Raw genomic sequence first — 8,887 nt, 5'->3', positions numbered from 1 at the left:
TTGTCTCTGATTGGGAATCATACTTAGGTAGCTTTTTCCCCCTCCTTCTGTGTGGGATCTTGTTCTTTGTTTGTGTGCAGTTAGTTTGCACAAGGAAGCTGTTCGGTCGTTGATTTCTTTATTGTTTTGTCTAAAGCTTCACTTCAGTAATAAATATTATGTGAAACTCAAGGAACGCTACGCCTTGGTCTCATCCTTCCGACGACACCTATTAGAAAGGGACATGGATTTCATTAAAGAGACAGAGAAATTATTTTTCATAAACATTGCCTCTCCACCACCTCCACCCTGACTGTCATCTCTGAACACATTATAACCCTCAATATTATTATTAGAGTCCAAAATGAGGAGTCTCCGAGTAACCAATGATGACATGTTATGAGCGGACTTACATGGGCTTTGGTTGTCATCTTGCATCATCCGAAGCCCCCTATGTGATTTGAAAACCGAGGGGGTATTCAAGTTTATGGAATTCACATTTGAGCTAAAATCACTGGGATTTTCTTAGAGCTAAGGGTCAGTATTCGTAAGTTTGGATGACCGAGGTGCCCAAAATAAACATCCTGATACTCAGGCCCAGAAGCTAAGATGTGCATATACAATGGGGAGAACAAGTATTTGATACACTGCCGATTTTGCAGGTTTTCCTACTTACAAAGCATGTAGAGGTCTGTAATTTTTATCATAGGTACACATCAACTGTGAGAGACGGAATCTAAAAAATCCAGAAAATCACAGTGTATGATTTTAAAATAATTAATTTGCATTTAATTGCATGACATAAGTATTTGATCACCTACCAACCAGTATGAATTCCAGCTCTCACAGACCTGTTAGTTTTTCTTTAAGAAGCCCTCCTGTTCTCCACTCATTACCTGTATTAACTGCACCTGTTTGAACTTGTTACCTGTATAAAAGACACCTGTCCACACACTCTATCAAACAGACTCCATCCTCTCCACAATGGCCAAGACCAGAGAGCTGTGTAAGGACATCAGGGTTAAAATTGTAGACCTGCACAAGACTGGGATGGGCTACAGGATAATAGGCAAGCAGCTTGGTGAGAAGGCAAAAACTGTTGCCGCAATTATTGGAAAATGGAAGAAGTTCAAGATGACGGTCACCCTCGGTCTGGGGCTCCATGCAAGATCTCACCTCGTGGGGCATCAATAATCATGAGGAAGGTGAGGGATCAGCCCAGAACTACACGGCAGGACCTGGTCAATGACCTGAAGAGAGCTGGGACCACAGTCTCAAAGAAAACCATTAGTAACACACTACGCCATCATGGATTAAAATCCTGCAGCACATGCAAGGTCCCCCTGCTCTTCCCAGTGCATGTCCACGCACGTCTGAAGTCTGCCAATGACCATCTGGATGATCCAGAGGATGAATGGGAGAAGGTCATGTGGTCTGATGAGACAAAAACAGAGCTTTCTGGTCTAAACTCCACTCGCCGTGTTTGGAGGAAGAAGAAGGATGAGTACAACCCCAAGTACACCATCTGAACCGCGAAGCATGGAGGTGGAAACATCAATCTTTGGGGATGCTTTTCTGCAAATGGGACAGGACGACTGCACCGTATTGAGGGGAGGATGGATGGGGCCATGTATCACTAGATCTTGGCCAACAACCTCCTTTCCTCCTGTAGTTTTTCTCGGTGGCTCCCATTTTGGCTGTAGTGTCTGTGGCTTACGACGGTGAGGGTGCGCACTTCATTACTTATCTCCAGTAATGAACATACTATTCTCCGTCTTAAATTGTAACGTTTATTTACATATTAGGGTACCTGAGGATTGCTAGCGTCGCTAGCGTCCCACCTATCCCAAAGAGACTTTAGCAGACCACAGTGGGATCCTCTTTTGAGCTAACAATAGCAGATCTAAGAGAGGAGTTCAAATGAATAGCTATAAGACTACAACTGGTAACAAGCCTGGAAATATAGACAAGTGGGATGATAACACCTAGAAAGGATAGGAGGTATTACCTGAGTGGGACTCGGTCTGTCAATGAGTCAATATCTTAACACTGCCTCGAAATGTGAAGAGAGGGTCCAGGCTCCAAGATGGTTTGGCTTGGAGTCCATCATCTCTGTGGAGCATCTTTTGTTTCCAAAAAGTGTTGAAATGTTCAATAAATGTCATTCCAAACTCGCAATCATTATGACCATAACTCTTACAAGTACAACTCTACAGACCCTGCAGACAGTAATACTTTGAACTGTATTACCATCTAAGTACACCAATGCCATTGTTCTATTGTTTATTTACTTGTTTTTAAATGAGAGAGGCAAAGATGGTATCAACCCTGGTATTACCTATGGATTTGATGGTAGAGGCACAATATATTTTCATGTAACAAGGTCACATTTTGGTTTGAGTTATTAAGATAGTAATTCACAAGTATCTTTCAAATGTGTAGTTACAAAGTATTAGTTACATAGTGGAACAAGACAATGTGTAATAACATCAGTAATTACACATGTGGAATAACCTTCAGCAAGTGCATGTGTAGCTACACAGTCCTTGTTTCAATTGTGTAATACCTAATAGCGCTACAACCCTATTACCATGTAATTACATAGTAATACCCATTAAACTACTATTTTGGTACTATAATTATTACTGTGAAGTTACATAATAACAGAGCCAACTTAATGTAATCTTTTGTCCAATAAAAAATCAAGTAATTGTCTCAAAAGCAGGAATTATGTTAAGTTGAAGCTGTGCTGGAGTTCTACACCATTCATATTTGGTAACATAAAGTAAGGTTGTGACTGCCTTTTTTGGCAAGTAATCCAAGTGAAATAGGCTTAACCTCTTCCTCCTACCCTCTACTTTTTCGAACATTCTGTTAAAAATCGCGCAACATTTCAGCGCCCTGCTACTCATGCCAGGAATATAGTATATGCATATGATTAGTATGTGTGGATAGAAAACACTCAGACGTTTATAAAACTGGTTAAATCACGGCTGTGACTTTAACAGAACGTGCGTTTCATTGGAAAGTGCAGGAAAATCTGATCACTGAAAGTGGAAAAATGTATCCATCCGCCGCTTCAACCCATTGTTATGGGCGAAAGACATTAAATATGGCTGAGGTTGCAGTACCTACAGCTTCCACACGATGTCAACAGTCTTGTCATTTGCCTAGGATTTGTTTCTTGGTCAAACGAACAAGAGACAGGCCATTTCTTCCGGTCTCCGACCGGATATTTTGGTTGAGAAATACACGGACAGTATTTCAAGACGGAACCCTATAGAAAACACTACGTCTCGTGATTAATTTGATCGCTTATTAACGTTTACTAATACCTAAAGTTGCATTACAAAAGTATTTCGAAGTGTTTTGTGAAAGTTTATCGTCGACTTTTTGAATTTTAAAAAATGACGTTACGTTATGAAACTTCATAGATCGATATCTAGGCTATATATGGACCGATTTAATCGGAAAAAAATACCCAATAGTGATTATGGGACATCTAGGAGTGCCAACAAAGAAGATGGTCAAAGGTAATGAATGTTTTATATTTTATTTGTGCGGTTTGTGTAGCGCCGACTATGCTAATTATTTTGTTTACGTCCCCTGCGGGTCTTTTGGGGTGTTACATGCTATCAGATAATAGCTTCTCATGCTTTCGCCGAAAAGCATTTTAAAAATCTGACTTGTTGCCTGGATTCACAACGAGTGTAGCTTTAATTCAATACCCTGCATGTGTATTTTAATGAACGTTTGAGTTTTAACTAATACTATTAGCATTTAGCGTTTAGCATTTAGCGTAACGCATTTAGCGCATTTCCAGCGCTCTAGATGGGACGCCTGCGTGCCAGGTAGGAGCAAGTGGTTAAAGCCTAATAAATCTTCTGACAATAACTCTTACAATGAACTTAAACAAGTAAAATTCTACAGACCCTACAGACAGTAGAACTTTGAACTGCATCCCCCTCTAAATACACCAATGACATTATTCTATTATTTATTTACTTGCTTCTAAACCACATTCAGGAGTTATGAGAGACAAATCTATGCCACTCATATCCAAATGATGATTTATGCCCTGTGGCAGATCCATGTTGCTGCCTAGAGAAAACAAAAGACCCTCTCAGACAGGCTGTTGGCAACAAAGAATGGCAAACAATATCTGGGCTTACCATGTCGTGAAAATCAAACATTCAAACAAGCAATGGCTTATGTAAAGGGTTGCTTAGAATGCAAGGTGAAAGGTCTGGTGATACATTTGATTTTGGTCATTTAGAACAACATACTACTACTACTACCACTACTACCACAAAATCCCTCCCTTTGTTCTTTGAATAACATGAAGGGCCAAACCATGTTCTTTGAATAACATGAAGGGCCAAACCATAGTAGTAGTACTACTATGGTTTGGCCCTTTTGTTATTCAAAGAACAAAGGGAGGGATTTTGTGACACAAATTAGGGGGAAAAATGCCTTTCTGCAATGCCAATAGTACCAGCTGAGGCACATCAACAATATCAGGGAGCACATCATCTGAACTTCCTGTAATTATTGGCGGGTGCTGTCCACAGCTGGCCTGTTAATTAAATTACGTTGGCACTTGAACACATTCTGATAGCACTTTCAGCAATCTAATCATTGTATAATTCTAATAGTTTTGAAGGAGACTGTTGTGACAGTTATTGTCTGAAGCAGTAATTGCATTGACAGACCACGCAATGAAAGGTCACTCAATATAGAGAGATTAAGTTGTTGACAATTACAGTTCATCTCAAACTAATGGATTTTGTAAAATTCTAGTCTAATTTCAATATGATAAAATATGCATAAAAAAATACACATTTTCCCACCAGAGGTTTGTTTCCATCAAACTGACTTATTGCCAATAAAAGCCTGTTTGTGATTATGCAGTGCACAAAAAAATCCTCTTTTGCGCTTAAGTTCTCATGTACTCTCATAAAAAGCATAAGTTCAATGTGTTTTCATTGCATTTTCCACTCTATCAATGATTTCGTCACAAATTATTGCGATAAAATTGCAAACTTGCCCAATCTGTTTTTTGCGAAAGTTCTTTAGACAACAGTTCGCTGAGAAAGTGGACAGGTTAGGTTATGTGATAAGATGGATAAGAGCAATATCATCATGTTACTAGCATACAAATTAAAACCTTCGATATTGTTGTGTCTTTGGCTATGCCAAAGTGAGTGATATGACATGCTATTCTAAAAAATCCTTTCTCTGTAATTAATATTATCTGATTGAGCTAATCATGTAAATGTAATTACCAAGAAAGTCGGGGCACCACGAAAGAGCTGTTATCTTCGGAATAAACTCTGGAAGACCTAGTAATATTTTACATCAATAGCAGTTAATATTAATCATCGCCTTATTTCAGTCTCATCTGAAAGTTGTAAATTATTGGTTATCTTCACGAACCTTGGCTAACATTACTTATTTCCTAAATACCTAACTAATCACACAGAATTACATATACACAGAATGCAAATTATGTCATACAGAAAACGTCCCTGGTGGATGGAGCCGACATGATGGCTGGTTACGCAAAGGGAGGGGGTTGGGTTTGAGTGAAAGACCGGGAAGACTGGGGGAAAAAAGGGAGAAGCTGTGCTATCGTAAATACAGTATCTTATGCATTCTAAATTACAGCCCATTTGGAAAAGGAAAATGCAATAAATATTGAATATGAGCTGAGCTTCGGTAGATTGGTCGTAGATGCTGGCCAACAGAGATCTTCCTATCCTCGGAAGAATGTCTCTGGTGATAAATTGGATACGTCGTCCGTCCTTTCCTAGGCCTCGTTTACAGCTGCTGTTGCTAACTCAACGGCTAGGATGTCTCACTTATTTAGTGAATAAGAGTTCAAAGTTCACATCACTCACAACCAAAGCTCACTCTGAGGTTGGCTTAGTTCTGTAATTGACATGTTAGTCCTTTTTAACGGATGGACCGTCATCCTATCGTCCTCGGTACCGGAGGTTACATTTTTGTCAATGGCTTATATAGTGGAGGGAGAGAAGGGTGTTTTTACAAATAGTTTCATATGTAAACATTTGAATGACACAACAATTCCATGTGAATCTGATAACTAGAATGTGTAGACATTCCCAGATACAGGTTATGTCGTCCTGTCATCAGTCATAATGTCTCAGATGACAACCGAACTGACATCATATTCATTAAGTACCAACGCATATTTTCAACTGGTTCTATTACTGAAATATGGTTACTTTGCCCCCACTTGTTTGATGTTCCCAGACTCTCTATGTTTAACAAAGGTTATTCAAGAGTCCTTCAGTAGAGTCAAGGGAGAGAGGGGAGAAAGGTATTTATGGGGGGGTCATAAACCCTACCCACAGGCCAACGTCATGACAATATGTATTGGAAAGGACTCAAAGGAGCATCAAGCTCATCATCGTGCATTAGGCCTATAATTTAATTAATCTTTAACCTAATAAATTGTGCATGCTTTTTCAAGTCGTAATGGGAAGATCACACAACATAGAATCACGTGACTGCAAATATACAACATTTACATTTAAGTCATTTAGCAGACCCTCTTATCCAGAGCGACTTACAAATTGGTGCATTCACCTTATGACATCCAGTGGAACAGCCACTTTACAATAGTGCATCTAAATCTTTTAGGGGGGGGGGGGTGAGAAGGATTACTTATCCTATCCTAGGTATTCCTTAAAGAGGTGGGGTTTCAGGTGTCTCCGGAAGGTGGTGATTGACTCCGCTGTCCTGGCGTCGTGAGGGAGTTTGTTCCACCATTGGGGGGGCCAGAGCAGCGAACAGTTTTGACTGGGCTGAGCGGGAACTGTACTTCCTCAGTGGTAGGGAGGCGAGCAGGCCAGAGGTGGATGAACGCAGTGCCCTTGTTTGGGTGTAGGGCCTGATCAGAGCCTGGAGGTACTGAGGTGCCGTTCCCCTCACAGCTCCGTAGGCAAGCACCATGGTCTTGTAGCGGATGCGAGCTTCAACTGGAAGCCAGTGGAGAGAGCGGAGGAGCGGGGTGACGTGAGAGAACTTGGGAAGGTTGAACACCAGATGGGCTGCGGCGTTCTGGATGAGTTGTAGGGGTTTAATGGCACAGGCAGGGAGCCCAGCCAACAGCGAGTTGCAGTAATCCAGACGGGAGATGACAAGTGCCTGGATTAGGACCTGCGCCGCTTCCTGTGTGAGGCAGGGTCGTACTCTGCGGATGTTGTAGAGCATGAACCTACAGGAACGGGCCACCGCCTTGATGTTAGTTGAGAACGACAGGGTGTTGTCCAGGATCACGCCAAGGTTCTTAGCGCTCTGGGAGGAGGACACAATGGAGTTGTCAACCGTGATGGCGAGATCATGGAACGGGCAGTCCTTCCCCGGGAGGAAGAGCAGCTCCGTCTTGCCGAGGTTCAGCTTGAGGTGGTGATCCGTCATCCACACTGATATGTCTGCCAGACATGCAGAGATGCGATTCGCCACCTGGTCATCAGAAGGGGGAAAGGAGAAGATTAATTGTGTGTCGTCTGCATAGCAATGATAGGAGAGACCATGTGAGGTTATGACAGAGCCAAGTGACTTGGTGTATAGCGAGAATAGGAGAGGGCCTAGAACAGAGCCCTGGGGACACCAGTGGTGAGAGCGCGTGGTGAGGAGACAGATTCTCGCCACGCCACCTGGTAGGAGCGACCTGTCAGGTAGGACGCAATCCAAGCGTGGGCCGCGCCGGAGATGCCCAACTCGGAGAGGGTGGAGAGGAGGATCTGATGGTTCACAGTATCGAAGGCAGCCGATAGGTCTAGAAGGATGAGAGCAGAGGAGAGAGAGTTAGCTTTAGCAGTGCGGAGCGCCTCCGTGAAGCAGAGAAGAGCAGTCTCAGTTGAATGACTAGTCTTGAAACCTGACTGATTTGGATCAAGAAGGTCATTCTGAGAGAGATAGCGGTAGAGCTGGCCAAGGACGGCACGTTCAAGAGTTTTGGAGAGAAAAGAAAGAAGGGATACTGGTCTGTAGTTGTTGACATCGGAGGGATCGAGTGTAGGTTTTTTCAGAAGGGGTGCAACTCTCGCTCTCTTGAAGACGGAAGGGACGTAGCCAGCGGTCAGGGATGAGTTGATGAGCGAGGTGAGGTAAGGGAGAAGGTCTCCGGAAATGGTCTGGAGAAGAGAGGAGGGGATAGGGTCAAGCGGGCAGGTTGTTGGGCGGCCGGCCGTCACAAGACGCGAGATTTCATCTGGAGAGAGAGGGGCACAGGGTAGGGCAGTGTGAGCAGAACCAGCGGTGTCGTTTGACTTAGCAAACGAGGATCGGATGTCGTCGACCTTCTTTTCAAAATGGTTGACGAAGTCATCTGCAGAGAGGGGGAGGGGGAGGAGGATTCAGGAGGGAGAAGAAGGTGGCAAAGAGCTTCCTAGGGTTAGAGGCAGATGCTTGGAATTTAGAGTGGTAGAAAGTGGCTTTAGCAGCAGAGACAGAGGAGGAAAATGTAGAGAGGGAGGGAGTGAAAGGATGCCAGGTCCGCAGGGAGGCGAGTTTTCCTCCATTTCCGCTCGGCTGCCCGGAGCCCTGTTCTGTGAGCTCGCAATGAGTCGTCGAGCCACGGAGCGGGAGGGGAGGACCGAGCCGGCCTGGAGGATAGGGGACATAGAGAGTCAAAGGATGCAGAAAGGGAGGAGAGGAGGGTTGAGGAGGCAGAATCAGGAGATAGGTTGGAGAAGGTTTGAGCAGAGGGAAGAGATGATAGGATGGAAGAGGAGAGAGTAGCGGGGGAGAGAGAGCGAAGGTTGGGACGGCGCGATACCATCCGAGTAGGGGCAGTGTGGGAAGTGTTGGATGAGAGCGAGAGGGAAAAGGATACAAGGTAGTGGTCGGAGACTTGGAGGGGAGTTGCAATGAGGTT

This window comes from Oncorhynchus keta, chromosome 28 (genome assembly GCF_023373465.1).
Source record: "Oncorhynchus keta strain PuntledgeMale-10-30-2019 chromosome 28, Oket_V2, whole genome shotgun sequence".
Classification (NCBI taxonomy): domain Eukaryota; kingdom Metazoa; phylum Chordata; class Actinopteri; order Salmoniformes; family Salmonidae; genus Oncorhynchus; species Oncorhynchus keta.
The sequence above is the reverse complement of the archived record's forward strand: the minus strand, read 5'-3'. Positions refer to the sequence as shown.